The 20,172-nt window shown below is 43.6% G+C and overlaps 2 protein-coding genes and 1 pseudogene across 2 annotated transcripts in view; all 3 read right to left on the reverse strand.

Annotated features, from left to right (window-relative positions):
- LOC149301645 (uncharacterized) overlaps nt 1-20,172 on the reverse strand; it is a 337,309-nt gene that overhangs the window by 185,479 nt on the left and 131,658 nt on the right. The gene's annotated exons all lie outside the window — the stretch shown is intronic.
- The window catches only part of LOC149301646 (uncharacterized), a 140,828-nt gene that overhangs the window by 58,282 nt on the left and 62,374 nt on the right, over nt 1-20,172 (reverse strand). The gene's annotated exons all lie outside the window — the stretch shown is intronic.
- Nucleotides 6,946-18,058, reverse strand: LOC149301647 (uncharacterized; annotated as a pseudogene).

Here is a 20,172-nt window from a genome sequence, read left to right on the forward strand (position 1 = left end):
AAAAAGAATAAGAGGCCTGTTACAGACTACCAAAATAAAACTGCTTCGGGTCTCTTTGGAGGTATAATGATGCATGCATCCTAAGAATCCGGAAGCTGCACCAAAGCTGCACTCCAGTGCTTAGGAATGGAGTGTGGCTTTGGCACGACCTCCGGACTGTTAGGACCCATGCATCATTTAAATAGCATATCTCCAAAGAGACCAGAAGCAGCTTTATTTTGGCAGTCTGTAACAGGCCAGTGTGATGTATGTTTGAATCATAATTTTATTGATTATATGGTTGTTTATTCTGAAAATAAAAAGCATTTGAACATTATTTACAGTTTGACCTCAGTATCTGCTGAAGTTTGGTTTCAGGACCCCACTTAGTAACCAAAATCTGTGGATGTTCAAGTCCTATTACAAACAATGGGGTTGTAGTATGATGTGTCTTACATAAAATGGCAAAATCAAGGTTGGCTTTTTGGGGATATATTGAGATGCAGAATCTGTGGATCCTGAGAGCTGACTATGAAAGGTTAAAAAGCAGTTGAAATCATCCCATTAAGAGAAAGGTAACCCATGTAATTGGACTCATGGAGAAGTGGTCAGATGGAACCAAGGAGAATGTGTTTCTTTGGTTGGTTTCCTTGGAAAGAACTGAGAATCTTGGCCAAGGTGGGAGTTGAGTCAGTTGAGGCTGAGAGAAGGAGGAGAGACCTCAGGACAAGAGCATTTCTCTGGGTTAGTTTGCCTGTTTCCTATTTTATGTCAGTGTTTTGAGTGCTGTCTTTCTTACAGGGGAACCTACTCCTGCTTTGTGAAGGCATCACAAGTGGGACTGGTTGATCTCACCTGAAAGCATCCTTCTTATTCATTCATTCCTATTGTACCTTCTTTGAACTGTATGGTTGTGTTATTTATTACATTTCATCCCACCTTTCTCCCATGGATGAGTCTCAAGGTGGCTTAGGATACAAAATAAAGAATGAACAAAAGCATTTCTTTAAAAAGAACACATATTAGTAAAATAAGGATACTGCTATTCCTTTGGTTGGAAGTTTGTTCTCCAAGGTCTGCAAGGGATAATCTACAAATGTTAACTGGGAGGGAAAGAGGACATTGGAGGACAATGGCTTGGAGTTATATCACATAGAGAGTAGTGAATGGAGACTTCCATGGTAGTGGATTGGTGAATCTGCTCTGTCTTTTAGTCTGAGCTCTCTCTGCTGCTGACTCTATTTTGGAAATGGGCTCCAGCCCCATGGATGAAAACCTGGAGGAAATTCAATGCCCCAATAATATGGAAGTCACAGTCTGACAAAGTTTACATGAACTGTGTGAAATGTGGTTTTTGTTTTGCTGTTGTCCGCCCTAAATTTTCCATCTCCACTAAATGAACCCAAGATCAAACAAGAAGAGAGAAGGAGAAAACTGTGTCTCCTTCCACTTTCTCAACCCCATTTAGAAATGTATGGACCTCTTCCATGGCAATGCTTAGACACAGCTTTGCTCCTTAAAACACACAAGGCTTGTAATCTTTCACAGAAGACATATTATTTGGGAGGCAGTTCAAGAAAAATCCTACCAGGAAGGTGCCCTCAATTTCTTTTCTAGGCATATAGGCTGCTGGGCTTTTTCATCCACAGTTAAACGGTGGAGGTGGCCTATGACAAACCTCCTTTGAACACAGACAAATGAAGAACTGCCTTCAACTTGACCACTAGCGAACCTGTTAAAGGTTTACATGATGAAGAGAGTTCTTCCTGATATATCCTATGATGCTTCTTCTGAGTTTCACTTAATTTGCTCAGGTAAAATTGTATTTATTTATTAGACTGTTATTATCTTTTTTAAAAAAAATCTTCTCCAAAGGACTTGGAAAGAAGAAAGGTCCCTCCACAAAATTGTCTGGCCTTAAGATGAATGAGAAAGGCATCATGCGAAATGGAGAAGAGACGGCGATCCTGAACCAGACAATTCTTTCTGACCCGGAGGAAGGAGCCAAGTGAGTCTGGGACACTTTTATGCAAGAGGTTCTTGGCCTTAGGAGAAAAGCCGCAATATGGAAAAGGGCACCACCTCCTCTTTCTACTCTTTGCTCAAATGGACAGGTTTTCTCTGACCTACGGAGTCAAAGCAGCCCATTTGGATGTTGAATGCGGATTGGAGGATGACTCACATTTGCCGCTGGGATCTTACTGGCATGGCTACAGGAACATGGATCTCATAGAATCAGAGGACGACCTGGAACTAACTGACAAGGTACAGAAGAAGCCTATGCACTTTCCATGTGTTTTAGAGTTGGGCAGCGTGTTCACATCTGGCTGTCTTGCAAAGAGAGTTAGTTATTCCTCCCCACTGAGAATTTATCCTTAAAGTAACGGAGGTCAGGGCAGGAGAACATTAAATCCACCCAAACTTTTTACTGAACTCTCTTCCCTCCAATAAATTCATTGCTTCAGACAGTCACGATTAAAACCAACGTTATGTCATTTAGGTATATTTTCATGTTTAAAATATTTTGTAGTGGTTTTCCCTTAGGGCTTGGGAAGCTGTGTATTTTATCCTCCTTTTCCAAGTTAACTCCCATTCTTCCATCTCAATATTGTGTCCTAGATTTCTTGGCCATTGAACCATGTTTTCTTTAACCACTTCAGACTCCATCTCATGTTTTAACAGGATTGTATACAATCTCCCCACAAGTGAACATTTCCTAATAGCAAGCACATTTCCTAATATTTCTGTACTAATTATTTCTATTCCATATGTTTTCATATCCAACAAAAACCTCTCCCTTATTTGCCAGAAAATAAGCCAATTACATTGTTTACCTTCTTCTCTTATTTCCTCTAATGTTTTAAATTTAATCATATTGCCTTGCTTATTTATCAAATCATTGTATTATTATTGTTGTTGTTGTTGTTGTTGTGCTTCTCCAAACAGATCAAAGCAGCTAACAGTAAACACATCAGTAAAATACTGTAGCAACTTACCATTGTTGCTTCCAAAACCCTCCCAATTCCTTCCATCCAGAATAAAATACAATTAAATCTTAAGCAATTATTAAAACAATTATTAAAAATAGAGCAGGCATTTAGAGCAGTTGTTGAACAATTTATTAAATTAGTAGGAGATTGCTGTAATGTTAATCTGGAAAGCTCTGCTGGAAGATATACATCTTGATCGCCTTTTTAAAACCTTCATGACTGGTGATATATCAGATCTCTTCCGGAGGCCATTCCATAAACTGGGAGCAATAGAAGAGAAAGTTCTCTGGGTAACTGCATGGAGCCTTGTTATTGCTGGCTGCAGTAAGCTTTTACAAGAGGACCTCAGTGTGTGGGGCAGATTATATGGGAGAAGGCAATCCTGTAAATAAGCTGGACACAAGCCATGAAGGTTATAACCAAGATATTTTCTGTCCCCAGAAATTAATGGGCAGCCAGTGAAGAGATGTTAGAATAAGTGTGATGTGGTCACCTCTAGATTTTCCAGTGACCTCTCTGCTGCCATATTTTGGATTAGTTGAAGTTTCCGGACTTGATACAAGGGTAGCCCTATGTAGAGCACATTACAGAAGTCAAGACATGAGGTTACCGGCGCATGCACCATAGTTTGTAGGTCTTCGGGTTCCAGGAAGGGACGCAGTTGGCGTATCAACTGAAGCTGATAACAGGCACTCTTGGCCATCACATCTATCTGATCTGACAACTGGATAGATAGATCCAGGAGCACCCCCAAACTGCAAACACAGTCCTTTAGGGGAAGTGTGACTCCATCCAGGACCAGTTGACAGACCTCCATACCCAGATTAGGATCTCCAACAACACGCACCTCCGTCTTGTCTGGATTCAGTTTCAATCTCTTTTTCCTTATCCAGCCCATTGCTGCCTCAAGACATTCATTCAGAGGGGAGATGCCTTCTTTAGTTGACACAGAGATATCTCTGGATGTCATGAGCATACAGATAGCACCCGCCCCATGCCTCCAGATGAACTCTCTTGGCGGTTTCATGTAGATGTTGAATAGCATTGGGGATAGGATGGCGCCCTGAGGAACGCCGGATTTAAGCTCCCTTTTAGAGTAGCAACTGTCCCCAAGCATCTCCATCTTGAATCTGCTTGAGAAATAGGACCGGAACCATTGCAATGCATTGCCCCAATCCCCAATTCCCTCAGACGTTCCAGAAGGATGCCATGGTCAATAGTATCAAAAGCCACTGAGAGGTCCAAAAGCATCAATAGGGTCACACTTCTCCTGTCAATACTCAAGCGGAGATCATCTAAGGTGAGCATAGCAATCTTGACTTCATATCCCATCCTGAAGCCAATTTGAAAAGGGTCTAGATAATCTAATTCTTTCAAGACCACTTGGACTTGAAGAGCAACTGCCCTCTCAATCACCTTGTTTAGAAATGGAAGATGGGGGACCAGTCTGTAATTGTTCATGTCCAAGGGATCTAGGGAGGGCTTTTTCAGAAGCGGCCGTTTCACTGCTTCTTTTAAGCAAGATGGAAAATAGCCCTCCCTAAGAGATGCATCTATGATATAGCTCAGGAGAGTCCTAAGTGCATCTCCTCCTTGGAGGACCAGCCATGAAGGGCAAGGGTCGAGGGGGCAAGTTGTCTTCTTCACACTTCCAAGGAGCTTGTCCCCATCCTCAGTGCTCACAGATTCAAATTGATCCAGTATGATCTTACTCACAAAGTCACTGGACACCTGACCTATAGCCTCTACAATTTGAATCAAATGTTTTTACTGTTTTCCTGTTTTTATACTATCATTGTTTAATCCAGTTTTTGTATTGGGATCGGGGCATAGGGATTGATTTCTCTTGGATTTTATTGTAACATCGATGTATTTTATTGTTGTAACCTGTCCTGTTTCTCCATGATCGGGCGGCCTAGAAATAAATCTATCATCATCATCATCATCATCATCATCATCATCATCATCATCATCATCTTATGCTGGCATCGTAGAAGTTGGTTCTTCTGTGAGAGATTTTATCTGCGAAATGATCATTCAAAGCATCACACTGAGCTGTGGTAGGCTCTAACAATGCGTTCTGGGAGGTGGGTTTCTGGATCAGGTCCCAGATGCTCCCCTCCCCACTTCAGCAGTCCCTTTATGCTTCTCTTCCCTTGGCACTTTCCCTCCCTCCCTCCTTCCTTCCTTCTCATCCTTTAACCTACATCCCTTCAAGGGGGTCCAAGGCCCTTGCAGCATTTTCCCAGAACCAGGAGGGGGGTAATCTTTCTGGGGCTCAGGGTCTTTCTGCTGGTCCTCCTTTGCAGGGTTGTTGTGAAGGAAAATCCAGATCCTGTGGGCCTCTAAGCCTAGTTCTCAGGTTGCCAGGAGGGTGTCCCTCTCCCCAGAAGGGTCTTTGGGTTCCTCCGTCTGCCTTCTCTTGGCTGTGTCCTAAATTGGGGCTCTTCTCTCCCTCCCAGACAGAGCCCCCTCCCCGAGACCCCAGGGAAAACTCCTCCCACCCGAAAAATGTTGTTTCCAACGCTATCCTGTGTGATGCTCTTTATTTGGCACAAAATATTCTCCAAATGAGGCATCAGAATGGGGAGAGGCGTCTTTCCTCTGCCCCACTTTCCAGGAGGGAGAAGGCTCCCCAAAGCCCTTTTTACATTTGGATCCTGATCCCCTCCATGGCCATGTCTTTCTGCAAGGGTCCCTCCTGACGTCTTTTCTCATAATAACCCCCCAAGTACCTGGGCCCAAGGAATCCCCCGAGGAAGAGGCAGGAAAGGAAAGAGGGAGAGGAGGCCTGGCAGGCCCACTTCCTTTGAGGAAGAAGAGGGGCTTCCTTCCTTCTTATAACCCCCAGGGTCCCCAGAAGACCTTCCAGCCATTCCTCTAAACCAGTGATGGAGAACCTTTTACAGACCGAGTGCCCAAACTGCAACCCGGACCCCACTTATTTATTGCAAAGTGCCACGTCCCTCTTGCTTTCTAGTAAGAAACTCTGCCAAACTCTGTGCTAGGTCGATAGCATGTGTGCCCACAGAGAGGGCTCTGAGTGCCACCTCTGGCACACGTGCCATAGGTTCGCCATCACTGCTCTAAACGAACGAGGGTTGTCCCCCATTTCCATCCCTCAAAACAGACTGTGAGGGCAGCAATGCTTCAGGTAGGAGATTGCGCATGCGCACATACATCCAAAGGCCCCTTCTAATAATGCATACAGATCACCAGGGCTTTACTTCTGCTGTTGTTTATCCCACTGGCGGCCTTTGAGGGAAGGAAAGGAGTGCACCGGGATTTCAGCAGCCTCCCCTTCCTTCCTTCCCTCCCTCCCTCCCTCCTTCCTTCCTTCCTTCTTTTGAGGAGATTTTGCAGAGGCCACAATGGAGCCCAGGAAAGGCAGGAAAGGAAAGCTCTGCTTTGGAAATTGTCTCTCTGTGTATACTGTATATACACACAGAGATAGATAGATAGATAGATAGATAGATAGATAGATAGATAGATGATAGATAGATAGATAGATAGATAGATAGATAGATAGATAGATAGAGATAGATAGATGTGTGTTTGTCTCTGCTGTTCTTATGGCTGGGAATGGAGCTGAGGACTGAGGAGCGAAGAAAGGGTCAGTTTTGTGCAAATTCACAACTTCTGTGCATCAAAGAGTCCAGTGTGTTGAAATAGCAAAGAACTTTATTGAAAACACATAGTCAGAAAATCAGTATTTAAGCCAGAACTGCCCTCCCCAAGCCAAAGAATATATTGAAACCCCAAAACCTAAAACTCCACCTTCTACCAAACCTAGCCCCCACCTACAATTCCCACCATCTATCCCCACTATTACCCAGCCCCACTTTGCCATCCTTCTCACATGCACAATCTCTCCCTGCCAAAGAAATTCCAAGAAGCTAGCTCTCTTTCTGTTACTACCGGTCCCCAACTTTCTTCAGCCAACATCCCACAAATTCCGAATGCGATCACTGCTATTCTAGCTAGCTGCAACAAATCCTAGCCCCCCCATCTAAACTAACCTAAACCACGACCCATAATCCCCAGCCAAATTTATAACCCAAAGCAATTATCTATATTATAGAAATTAAAACCTAAACTTAAAACATAAATTTCAAACATAAACAGACATATTGACAGAAAAACCTTACAAATAAAATCATAAGGGCCTTTTCTTAGCACCGCTGGATTGAAAAAAATATTTTTGTATTCCTTCTTTACAAAAAAATGTTTGTTCACTGCTTAGATTTGTGTTGCTTCTCTCCTATGTTGCTTCTCTGGTGATTGAATAGGCCTGACCTCCGAGAAAAGCATTTTCCACACTGCTGGCATTTCTATGGCTTCTTTCCTGTGTGGACTCTCTGATGTCTCACTAGGTTTGACTTCAAAGAAAAACCTTTCCCACAATGCTGGCATTTGTATGTCTTCTCTCCTGTGTGGACTCTCTGATGTCTCACTTGGACTGACTTAGAAGAAAAACCTTTCCCACAATGCTGGCATTTGTACGGCTTCTCTCCTGTGTGAACTCTCTGATGTAACACTAGGCATGACTTTGAAAAAAAGCATTTCCCACAATGCTGGCATTTGTATGGCTTCTCTCCTGTGTGGACTCTCTGATGCCTCACTTGGGCTGACTTCCAAGAAAAACATTTCCCACAATGCTGGCATTTGTATGGCTTCTGTCCTGTGTGGAATCTCTGATGTGTCATTAGGACTGACTTCTGAGAAAAACCTTTCCCACAATGCTGGCATTTGTATGGCTTCTCTCCTGTGTGGACTCTCTGATGTCTCACTTGGACTGACTTAGAAGAAAAACCTTTCCCACAATGCTGGCATTTGTACGGCTTCTCTCCTGTGTGAACTCTCTGATGTAACACTAGGCATGACTTTGAAAAAAAGCATTTCCCACAATGCTGGCATTTGTATGGCTTCTCTCCTGTGTGGACTCTCTGATGCCTCACTTGGGCTGACTTGGAAGAAAAACCTTTCCCACAATGCTGGCATTTGTACGGCTTCTCTCCTGTGTGGATCCTGTGATGTTCCAAAAGGTGTGACATCTGAGAAAAACCTTTCCCACAATGCTGGCATTTGTATGGCTTCTCTCCTGTGTGGACTCTCTGATGTGTCATTAGGACTGACTTCTGAGAAAAACCTTTCCCACAATGCTGGCATTTGTATGGCTTCTCTCCTGTGTGGACTCTCTGATGTATCATTAGGAGTGACTTCTGAGAAAAACCTTTCCCACAATGCTGGCATTTGTATGGCTTCTCTCCTGTGTGGACTCTCTGATGTCTCACTAAGTGTGACTTCGCAGAAAAACGTTTTCCACAATGCTGGCATTTATGTGCCTTCTCTCCTCTTTGGACACTCTTTTGACTCACAAGTTCTTCTGTAAAGAAGGACAATGACAGATAAGTGAAAATCAGAGTTAAGAGAGGAGGGTGTTACCCCCAGATTTAGCCCCCATTTACCCTTCCCTATTTGACAGTAAATTAATAAAGTTGGTGTGAGTGACCCGAGCATGATCCTGTTCCAGATACCCTAAATCCATGGAACGATTGTATCCTTACTTATAGCAGTTAGCAAAGAGACTGGATGGGGACTGCCTTGAGGGAATCAGTGGAAGCAAATAGTCAAAGGACTGTTGAAAAAATATTCCATTAAAAATGTGCAAAATACTTTGATTGACAGTTGGCATCATTTCCTGTGAGACTGCCATAGAGTCAGAGCCCAAGGCATGATGCAAACCAACTGCAGAGGTCACTTCATGCTGTTTGGCTCCAGATGACTCACAGCCAATACAGTATACAGCTCACATGCGAATCGGTGTGGATTGGATTGGTGTGTGAACAAGAGATGGTGAAGTTGATGGAAGTTGGAGAGGAGAGCTTGCAAATATTTGCATTATTAGGAGCAGGTAACTGTTGAAGTTGCTAGATATTGTGTAACTGTGATTATTTGTCGCAGAAATTTTTTGAAACTGATGCAGAAACAACCATGAAATATCATCCAGTTAGTCTGACATCAATACTAGGAAAGATTCTAGAGCAGATCATTAAACAGAGAGTCTGAACATCTAGAAAGCAATGCCATAACCACAAAAAGTCAACATGGGTTTCAGAGAAACAAGTCATGCCAGACAAACCTGATCTCTTTTTTTTATAAAATTAACAGCTTGTTAGATGAAGGGAATGCTGTGGATATAGTATATCTTGATTTCAGTAAGGCCTTTGACAAATTTCCCCATGACATTCTTGCAAACAAGCTTGTGAAATGTGGGCTAGACAAGGCAACTGTCACATGGATTTGTAATTGGTTGACCGGCCGAACCCAAAGGGTGCTCAAAAATGGCCCCTTTTCATCCTGGAGAGAAGTGACCAGTGGGGTCCTACAGGGCTCTGTCCTGGGCCCAGTGCTATACAACATCTTTATCAATGACTTGGATGACAGAATTGGGAGCATACTTATCAAATTTGCAGATGGCATCAAATTAGGAGGAGTAGCTAATACTCCAGAGGGAAGGATCAAAATTCAAGATGACCTGAATGGACTAGAAAGCTGGGCCAAAGCTAATAAAATGAAATTCAACACGGAGAAATGTAAGATACTGCACTTAGGGTGGAAAAATTAAATGCACAGATATAGGATGGGCGACACCTGGCTGAATGAAACTATGAGTTAAAGAGATCTAGGAGTCCAAGTAGACCACAACTTGAAAATGAGTCAACAGTGTGACGCAGCAGCTGAAAAGGCCAATGCAATTTTAGGCTGCATCAAGAAAAGTATAGTGTCTAGATCAAGGGAAGTAACAGTGCCACTCTATTCTGCTTTGGTCAGGACCCACTTGGAATATTGTGTCCAGTTCTGGGCACCACAGTTTAAAAAGGATGTGGAGAAACTGGAGCATGTCCAAAGGAGAGCAACTAAAATGGTGAAGGAAGCCATGCCCTACGAGGAATGACTTAGGAAGCTGGGGATGTTTAGCCTAGAGAAGAGAAGGTTGTGATATGATGGCCCTGTTTAAATATTTGAAGGGATGTCATGTTGAGGAGGGAGCAAGCTTGTTTTTAGCTGCTCCAGAGCTTAGGACCCGGAACGATGGATGCAAGCTACAGCAAAAGAGATTCCACATCACCATTAGGAAGAACTTCCTGACAGTAAGGGCTGTCCGACAGTGGAACACACTCTTTCCTCGGAGTGTAGTGGAATCTCCCTCCTTTGAGGTCTTTAAGCAGAGGCTGGATGGCCATCTGTCGGGGATACTTTGATTTGGATTTCCTGCATGGCAGGGGATTGGACTGGATGGCTCTTGCGGTCTCTTGAAATAATTATGACATAGAATCAGTCTACTGTTTTAAGTCTATATTTCTCAAAGTTATTTGGGACAATTTTTACCTGCAAGGTTTAGGATTTCATTTTATGAATTGATGTTTATCCTTATTGCTAGGATGCAGTTTACGTATTGTGATGCTTTGTGATACTTGTTTTTACTTTGTTTGTTTTTTTAAGCTGGCCATGTGCCATAATAAATCATTCATTTATTCATTTGTATTATTTTGTAACTCAAGATAAAGAACCTCCAAGGACCTGAATGAAATCTACTGTGTCTGTGACTTATTTTTAAGTGTGGAAAGTGGTCTGTGTATTGCCAATACCTATATCTAGATATTTGCTTCCATACTCTGCCATGTTATTGTTGAGCTGCATCTGGCAGCGTCACCCTCAGATTGTAGTGTACATTGGATTGTGAACGCGATCGAAATTCAGAGCCAACAAGGACCTGAGAGGCGGTGTGGTAATCCCTTTTGTCTGAGGTATGTGCATCAAACACCCACTGCATGCAATTCGTGTTCACGCCATTCTTTCCCCACCCAGGAAATATTCTAAAGAGATATAAACCTTCCTGAACCCTCAGTTTCTGCCCAAGCACCAATTTCAGTATAAATGTCAGGCCCAACTTGCTGTTCTTCAGTGTCAGTCCAGTTACAGACAGACACTCTGTTTGTTTTCTTGGCTAAGCACCTCAATGCACTCACCAATCCCAATTGTCGCAGGAACTACTGACCTGTCCCCATTCCAAATCCTCAACAATTGGAATAAAGCTCTAGATAGGTAATAGATTCCTTTAACATCTATTCACCACTCCCACCTTTGTTACCTAGATCTTGAACACTTATATATATAGTATGTGTGTCTGTGTGTATTTTCCTTTCCCCCTAAATGAAACACAAAAACCTATTTCAAATGCCTCTGACATACTGTTTGATTCAGGACCTGCTATAGCTGGGCTGGATCCAGAGGTCACTGTTGCCCCAGTAAAACTATCTCGTTCTATTGAGCTAAGTACCAAATTCCCCTAAAAGCACAGCACTTGCGGGTGTCCTCCCCAGTCTCCAGCATTTTGGGTAACAAAGGGCCTCTGGAATCAACCATGGAGCTAAGCAAGCTCAGGATGGAAAAGAAACATTAGACAAAAAGCAAGTTTTGTGTTCCCCCTTTCCTCCCTTCATAGATATTACTCATAACTGATCATAGAATCGTAGAGTTGGAAGAGACCACAAAGACCATTCAGTCCAACCCCCTGCCATGCAGGAACTCTCAATCAAAGCATCCCTGAAAGATGACAATCCAGTCTCTGTTTAAAGACCTCCAAGGAGGGAGACTCCACTACACTCCGAGGAAGGATTGTGTTCCACTATCAAATAGTCCTTACTGTCAGGAAGTTGATTTGATTCTATAATTTTAAAGTGGAAACAAAGCACTCTGACAGTGAATTATGAAAGGGCCCTCAGTCTTCAAAGGAAGGTCAATGGATTCAGGTTCCTTACCCACAAAGGCCACATTATCATAATTCTCCATCATCACAGAACTGTACATAAGTTTCTGCTTCTTTGTCAACAGTTTCCATTCGTCCTCAGTGAAATATACCGCCACATCCGCAAAGGTCACCTGCAATAGAAAATAGCCCTCATCCAGAGAGTGACTAAGCAAAAGGAGAGGAAAGCACATGGTTCATCCCAAATATTATTTAATCACTTTAGAATTCAGTCCAGAAAATAAACTTTAAATTCTGCAAGCAAGCAAAGAGCTACAGCCTTTGAGATCCAGTTTGTCTCTAATCTTTCAATATAATATACAATATGAAAAACAATATAATTTAGCCCATTTCTGGAATATTATTGATTGATTAGGATACTGACTATCCCAACATATATAGTACATTGAGGAAAGCAAGACATATGTGGACAAACCACACCAGAAGGGGAACAAGATGGCTAAAGTTGTTAACGATGAAGCTCACACAAACAAGGAAGGGTGCAACAATTTGCTTTTGCCTCCGACTCCTGGCAAGGGCAAGACCCTGCCCCCATCTCTCCTCCCCTCTCCCCGCTTTTGAATTGATGGGATGCACATGTCTTTTGAACTTGGAACACATTTTGCAGCAACTGAACTGACCTGAGGAGAAGGGGGAAAGTGGGAGGAGGAGAGAGAAATAGGACATTTTCAAAGCCCCTGGAAAAATGAGGTGACTGAGGATTAAGCAGGACTCTGTCTGACAAACTGGGACAGTATGTTCTCCGCTTGCTTTCATGAGCTGGCCCAGCAGTGACACAGATGAAACTAATAGTCAGGATGGCAGCTTACCAAAGAGTTGAACCTTGGCAGCCTCTTCCTCTTGGAGCCCAATTCCCTCTGCTTGGCCTCTGTGTCAGCCATCAGGTGGGCAGGGGATCCTAGTGCCTCTGCACTTGGGTCACTTCCAGCAAAAGATATCCCAAAGCAGTGTAGAAGGAAGCTGAGGTGAAGTTCCTGAGAAAAAAGACTAAGGTTAGGCTGAATTTGGGACTTTATTCCTGCAAAGTATGGCCTCACTCTCTCAGCTGCAACCCTTCCATGCAATCCTGGACTGAAACATTCAAACAAAGGTCCTCTTCCAGCTCCAGGAATAAAGGCCTGCCTTCAGTACAAAGGCCCTGATTCCTGCAGCCCCAGAAACGGCTCTTCTGCAGTCCTTTATGGCCGGAGCTTCCCGGGTAAGAGGCCATCTCCTCAGCTGTAGAGAAGGGTTGCTCTGAGTGCGAAGGAGGAGGAGGTCCACAGGGCTGAGGGAGGGAAGGCAATGGGGAAAGGTCAGTGCCAATGGCCATGGAGGGCAGAAGGTGACAATGCCTAGGAAACTCATCTGAGTCCCAGCCCTAGCAATGAGAGGCAGGAGTGAGTCCAGGGGGCTGAGAGGGTCTCCTTTCCCAAAGGGGGACACAAGGACCGGTGGACCCTCCCCAGCTAGGGCCCAAAGGGAGGGTCTCTTTCCCCACCTCTCTCCCCCAGCCCCCAAAGCCCAGCCTCCCCACTGGCCCTGAATCCCCTGCCTCCCCTTCCTCAGACCCCCACAGGCCGGCCTTCCTTCCTTCCTTCCTTCCTTCCTTCCTTCCTTCCTTCCTTCCTTCCCTCCCTTCAAAATGGAGGGCCAGAGGCACAAAGGGACACACTGCCTTCCTTTTGGCCCAAGGAGCCTGGCTTCCTTCTCTCTCTGGAGCCTCAGGAGAGAAAGAGAAGCCTCTGTTCAACTGAGGCTCAGAGAAGGTTCCGGAACATTATTCCCCACAGTCACAACCAGCACAAAATGGCCGCCGGAACACAAGACAGTTACCAGAATATAAAATGGCTGCCTCTTCCTCAGCGCTTGGCTGTTGTCAGTTTCAGGCCTTCAGGGGAGAAAGAGACTGAGGGGAAGATGGAAGGAGGTCCTGGAGGGAGGGGGCCTTGGGAGATAGAGAGCCTTCCTGAGATATTCAGGGTTTTTTGGCCTCAGAAAGGATTTCAGGCAAAGAGAGGTTCCAAAGTAATCAAAAAACACCTGGGATAGGTATCAAGAAATCTGAGCTAGAAGACATGCTATGGTCAAAGAAAGGTGTCATAATATCTGCACTTTATAAACGTATATTAAAGTATTACACTGAAGTTGGAATTGTAAAGGTTAACATGGGCACAAGGTTTCGGTAGATCATGCGATTTAAAACAATGGGAAGATATGTGGTCCCAAAAAATAAATTATATCTTGTGTCAAGAAATAAAGGAAAAATACTATAAAATGTGTTACCGCTAGTATTTGACACTGGAAAAAAATTGTAAAATATATGGGAACACCAGTAATAAACGCTGGAAGTGTCCCAGGAAGAGGGGAACCTTATACCATTTGTGGTGGAAGTGCAGGAAAGCAGCAAAATATTAGTCCAAAATCCATAGAATAATTAAGAAGACATTAGAGATTGAATTGGAAAATAAGCCTGAGATATTTTTGTTTAACATGATAGATGACGATTTGGAAAGAAAATACGGATGTGTGCTATTTTGTATGATTTCAACAGCCAGAATTGCATATGTGAAGTCTTGGAACAATAAGAAAGTCCCGGACACTGAGGAGTGGTTGAGAAAGCTGTTTGAGGGACTGGAGATAGACAAATTAACAAGGAAGTTAGAGATGGAAAGTCGTACAAATTTTTGGAGGTATGGAAAAAGGTAATAGATTGTTTGGAAAGGAAATGGGGTCAACTGATCATTGAATTACTCATGGTTTGAAAGGTATGTAGCTTATTATAACGAAAGAAAGGGGACCCAGAAAATAGAGTTAGTTTTTGCTTAGAAAATATATTGTGCTTTTATGAAGGAAAAAAAATTACAGTGTTGGTTTAAATAATAATAATACAGTTTATTATTTGGAATAGTTGGAATAGACCACATGACAAATGGCAATGGAGGACAGAAGGTGACAATGCCTAGGAAACTCCTCTGAGTCACAGCCATAGTAACTCCTGGTAGTAAATAGTCCAGGGGCTGAGGGATTCTCCTTTCCCAAAGTGAGGTAGTAAGGACCATTTCCCATGGGACTGTGGGCCCCATGACCTCTTAGCAAATCTATGGGATATGCTGCCTCAAAGTGCATTGGAGGAGTCTCTGGCTGGATGGCCATCTCTTCGGAGGACTTGGAGGGCAGAATGGGGCTGACTGTTTGGCCCTTGGGGCTCCCTTCCAGCCCTGGGAGCCTATGAAGCCTACCTTACAAGGCTGTTGTGGGAGTTTATCACAAGACAATTACTACACAAGAATGGCCACCTTTTAGCAGTTTACAATAAAAGAATATCCATATAATACAATAAAAACTTGTTTCATGATCTCCCAAACCCTGACACTAACCCTCCCATCCAAAATAAAACACCATTAAATTATTGGACAGTTATTGAAAGTTTTTAAAAACAGGGATAGTAGTCATAGCCCAATGTTTGTGAAGAATAAGAATAAGGCTTGTATTAAAACTATCCTCCCCATTTCTGATCCCTTTTAAAACTCATGTTCCCTAGAAGGAGCAGAGCTGTGTTAGAAAACCCTGTCAGAAAAGAGACACAAAACACACACAAAGAGACACTCTTCCTCCCTTTTGGCCCAAGGAGCCTGGCCTCCTTCTGACTCTGGAGCCTCAGGAGAGAAAGAGAAGCCTCTGTTCAACTGAGGCCTCAGAGAAGGTTCTGGAACAATATTCCCCACAGTCACAAGCAGCACAAAATGGCCTCCGGAGCACTAAATGGCTGCCTCTGCCTCAGCGCTTGGCAGTTCTGGCCTTCTGGGAACCCAAAATGGAGGACGAAAGGGCCCCAAGGTCAGAAGGGACCCCAAACAGGATTTCCAAACCTTAACACCACCTAAAATGCCAAACCAAAAAACATTCCCAGAGTTCCATAGCACTGTGCCATGGCCATGACAGTGGGGCAGAACAAGAATGCCCAGCGATGGTGGCATTAATGATGATTACGGCGGCAGCTCCATCCCTCCCCCAGACCTGATAATATCATCATCATCATCATCATCATCATCATCATCATCATCATCATCTTTGCCACAGCATCAGGGCCACCATTAAAAGCATTGGAATCCCCTTTGGGGAGCCCCACTCTCCCACCTTCAGAGAGAGTGGGCCATGCCTAGAAGGGATGCTGGGCCTTCTTCCTCCCCTCCTTAATGGCAGTGGCCAAAGGAAAGCACCAGCAGCAGTAGACCCAAGCCAGGCCCAGCCAGACCTCAGGGCAGCAGTGATGCCTAGTGGTTCCAGGCCTTGTCTATCTGATGTTGCTTCACTCCACTCTCTCTCTCTCTCTCTCTCTCGCCTTCCTTTCTGTCTATCTCTTTCTCCCTCTAAAACTCTGCTGCTCTCTCTTCCGCATGCAGAGCTAAATAGATAAGCAGAAGCCCCGCCTCTTTTTGAAGCTGGCCAATGGGGGCAGAGCAGCTGGAAGACCCCGCCCCCTGCCACAGACTCATATTTTGTGTTCTGGCAGCCATTTTGTGTTCTGGCAGCCATTTTGTGTTCTGGCAGCCATTTTGTGCTTCCTGTGACTGTGGGGAATAATGTTCCAGAACCTTCTGTGAGCCTCAGTTGAACAGAGGCTTCTCTTTCTCTCCTGAGGCTCCAGAGTCAGAAGGAGGCCAGGCTCCTTGGGCCAAAAGGAAGGAAGTGTGTCTCTTTGTGGGTCTTTTGTGTCTCTTTTCTTCTTCTTTTTTTAATATAAATTTTATTAAACATTCTAAAAGAAAAAAAAGTACAATACAATCTTATTCACATTAATTAAAATACATTCCACTACATCCTATAAAATATTTTTCTTCAGTTCTTAATAAAGTTGTTTACTTCCTAGATTACTGACTTATCTCATTTGTTCTTTATTATCTTAATTATTTCAACTGGACTCTACAAAAACCCTTTTCCCCTATTAATTCCTATATAAAAAAGAAATATCTTACTCAAACATCCTAATACATTAGCGTTTTCTACTTTCCCCTGTTATTATTAGCTTATCCATCCTTAAGTATTTCCACTCTTAGTTATGACTTGCACCCCTTTTTCTAAACAGTTTCTATACGTTCTACATTCTAAAAGTCAATAGTATTGCTTTTACATGTCCACTGCTATTAATTCTTTTTCTTATCTTTCTATTATAGTAGACATTTTATCCTCTTTCACACTAATCAGATATGACTTCCAAATATCCCATTCATCATTAAATTCTTCCATATTTTGTCATTAACCAAATGTGTCAGTTTATCCATCTCTAACAAATCTAACATTTTCCATCTCCATTCTTCTACTCCAGGACTTTCCTCTTTCTTCCAATTCTTCGCATATATAGTTCTAGCTGCGGCCAAAGCGTACAATAATACTTTTTCATGTATTTCTTTACCGTATTCCTTGATGTCAAATATATTTAGGAGGTAAAATTTAACGGTCAGTCTTCCCTTTAATCCAAATTTTTTTTCATTTCGATATGTATCTTTTTCCAAAATTGTTTCGTTGTCGGACAATTCCACCAAATATGTAAATCGCTACCTGTCTCTTTGTTACATTTCCAACACAATTTTTTATTTTTTTAAAACATTTTTGCCAATCTAAGTGGGGTAAGGTACCACCGATACATGGACTTAGATATGTTTTCTTTTATGTCAACACTTATCATATTTTTGATTTTTCCCCTCCAAAGATTTTCCCATTCATCCAATTGTATTGTTTCATTTATATCTTTGGCCCATTTAATCATGAATTCTTTTACTGTTTCAGATTCTAATTCATATTCCAATATTAATTTATATAAATTTGAAATTTGGTTTTTTTTGGGGGGGTCTTTTATAATCTTTTCTAGATTTAGGTCACCCTCCCCAATTCCTTCCTCTTTTGTATCCACTAGAAAGCGTTCCCGGATTTGTCTGTAGGCAAACCAGTAACTAATAATATCCTCATCTTGTAATTCCTCCGGTGTTTTCATAATCCTATTTCCCTCAACCATTTTAGTAATATCATTGTAAGTCACTCAATCATCCTTTTTATATTGCTCCCTTCCAAACATAGCCTCGTTTGTCGATGCCCATAAGGGGATTTAGGACACCACTTTCTCTTAAAGTTTTGCCAGATCCGTAATAAAGATTTTCTGATAATACGATTATTAAAATTTTTATCTATTTTGTCATAGATTAATTATCCATGTAAGCCAAATTTTAATTCGAATTTTTCTAACCTTACCCAATCCAGAATCCAATCTAAAGAGCATTCTTCGTAGTACCATTTTAAACTTGGAAGTGCCATTCCCCCTCTATTCACCGAATCATACAATATTTTCATTTTAATTCTGGGCTTTTTCCCATTCCAAATAAATTTAGATAGATCTCTCTCCCATTGTTTGAATGGGACATCTCTAATTATAATAGGTAAGCTTTGAAAGAGGAAAATCATTTTGGGGAGTACGTTCATCTTAAATAAGATCCTAATGATCAGGGCTGGGATCTTTCATGGTTCTTTGACAGACAATTAGAGAGCTCTTCCTAATAGATAAAAAACAATCCGGTATTGCCAAATCAGAATCTGACCTAGAACAAGAAATAATGTCGAATAAAGATGCCTTGTTAGCAAGACTTTATAATTGTATTGCTGAAATCTGTACATAAGAGAATGTTATTAAAGAAACTATGATCAGATGGTCTCAAAAGTTTGGTTTTGCAAGTGAATTAGACCATTGGGAATACACTTGGAAAAAAAGACTGAACTATACTTTTTGGGGGGAGAAGCCTCCTCTTAGAAGCCAAAGCCCAATGTTTGTGAAGAAGAAGAATAAGGCTTGTATTAAAACTCTCCTCCCCATTTATGATCCCTCTTAAAACCCATGTTCCCCAGAAGGAGCAGAGCTGTGTAATATAAAAACCCTCTCAGAAAAGACACACAAAAGACACACAAAGAGACACACTTCCTTCCTTTTGGCCCAAGGAGCCTGGCCTCCTTCTGACTCTGGAGCCTCAGGAGAGAAAGAGAAGCCTCTGTTCAACTGAGGACTCAGAGAAGGTTCTGGAACATTATTCCCCACAGTCACAAGCAGCACAAAATGGCTGCCAGAACAGGAGGCAGGGACTGGGATTCCAGCCAATCAGGGCCAGGGATGGTGGGAGGGATTGGGATTCCAGCCAATCAGGGCCACGGATGGTGGGAGGGATGGGGATTCCAGCCAATCAGGGCCACGGATGGTGGGAGGGATGGGGATTCCAGCCAATCAGGGCCAGGGATGGTGGGAGGGACTGGGATTCTAGCCAATCAGGGCCAGGGATGGTGGGAGGGACTGGGATTCCAGCCAATCAGGGCCAGGGATGGTGGGAGGGATGGGGATTCCAGCCAATCAGGGCCACGGATGGTGGGAGGGATGGGGATTCCAGCCAATCAGGGCCACAGATGGTGGGAGGGATGGGGATTCCAGCCAATCAGGGCCAGGGATGGTGGGAGGGATGGGGATTCCAGCCAATCAGGGCCAGGGATGGTGGGAGGGACTGGGATTCCAGCCAATCAGGGCCAGGGATGGTGGGAGGGATAGGGATTCCAGCCAATCAGGGACAGGGATGGTGGGAGGGACAGGGATTCCAGCCAATCAGGGCCAGGGATGGTGGGAGGGATGGGGATTCCAGCCAATCAGGGCCAGGGATGGTGGGAGGGATGGGGATTCCAGCCAATCAGGGCCAGGGATGGTGGGAGGGACTGGGATTCCAGCCAATCAGGGCCAGGGATGGTGGGAGGGACTGGGATTCCAGCCAATCAGGGCCAGGGATGGTGGGAGGGATGGGGATTCCAGCCAATCAGGGCCAGGGATGGTGGGAGGGATGGGGATTCCAGCCAATCAGGGCCAGGGATCGTGTGAGGGACTGGGATTCCAGCCAATCAGGGCCAGGGATCGTGTGAGGGACTGGGATTCCAGCCAATCAGGGCCAGGGATTGTGGGAGGGACAGGGATTCCAGCCAATCAGGGACAGGGATGGTGGGAGGGAAGGGGATTCCAGCCAATCAGGGCCAGGGATGGAGGGAGGGACTGGGATTCGAGCCAATCAGGGACAGGGATGGAGGGAAGGACTGGGATTCCAGCCAATGGCAGCCCCTCAGAGTCTCCTCATGTTTAAAATTCATATCTCCCCCATATTTTCCCCTTAAAGACAGAGACATACTCCATTTGATTGCTCTGTCTTTCTAATTCAACCCACTTTATATCATGGTTCTATTCTGCCTCTATCATTCTTAGCCATTGAACCGCCTCAAAATATCAGTCCAGGGATGGAGCTCCCCATCCTCCATTACTTTGATCCTCATATAATAATGCCTTAGATAGTCTGGCTTTTTTATTCCCTGATATAC

This window comes from Sceloporus occidentalis, unplaced genomic scaffold (assembly GCF_023333645.1).
Source record: "Sceloporus occidentalis isolate IW3139 unplaced genomic scaffold, rSceOcc1.0.p SCAF_21, whole genome shotgun sequence".
In the NCBI taxonomy this organism is placed as follows: domain Eukaryota; kingdom Metazoa; phylum Chordata; class Lepidosauria; order Squamata; family Phrynosomatidae; genus Sceloporus; species Sceloporus occidentalis.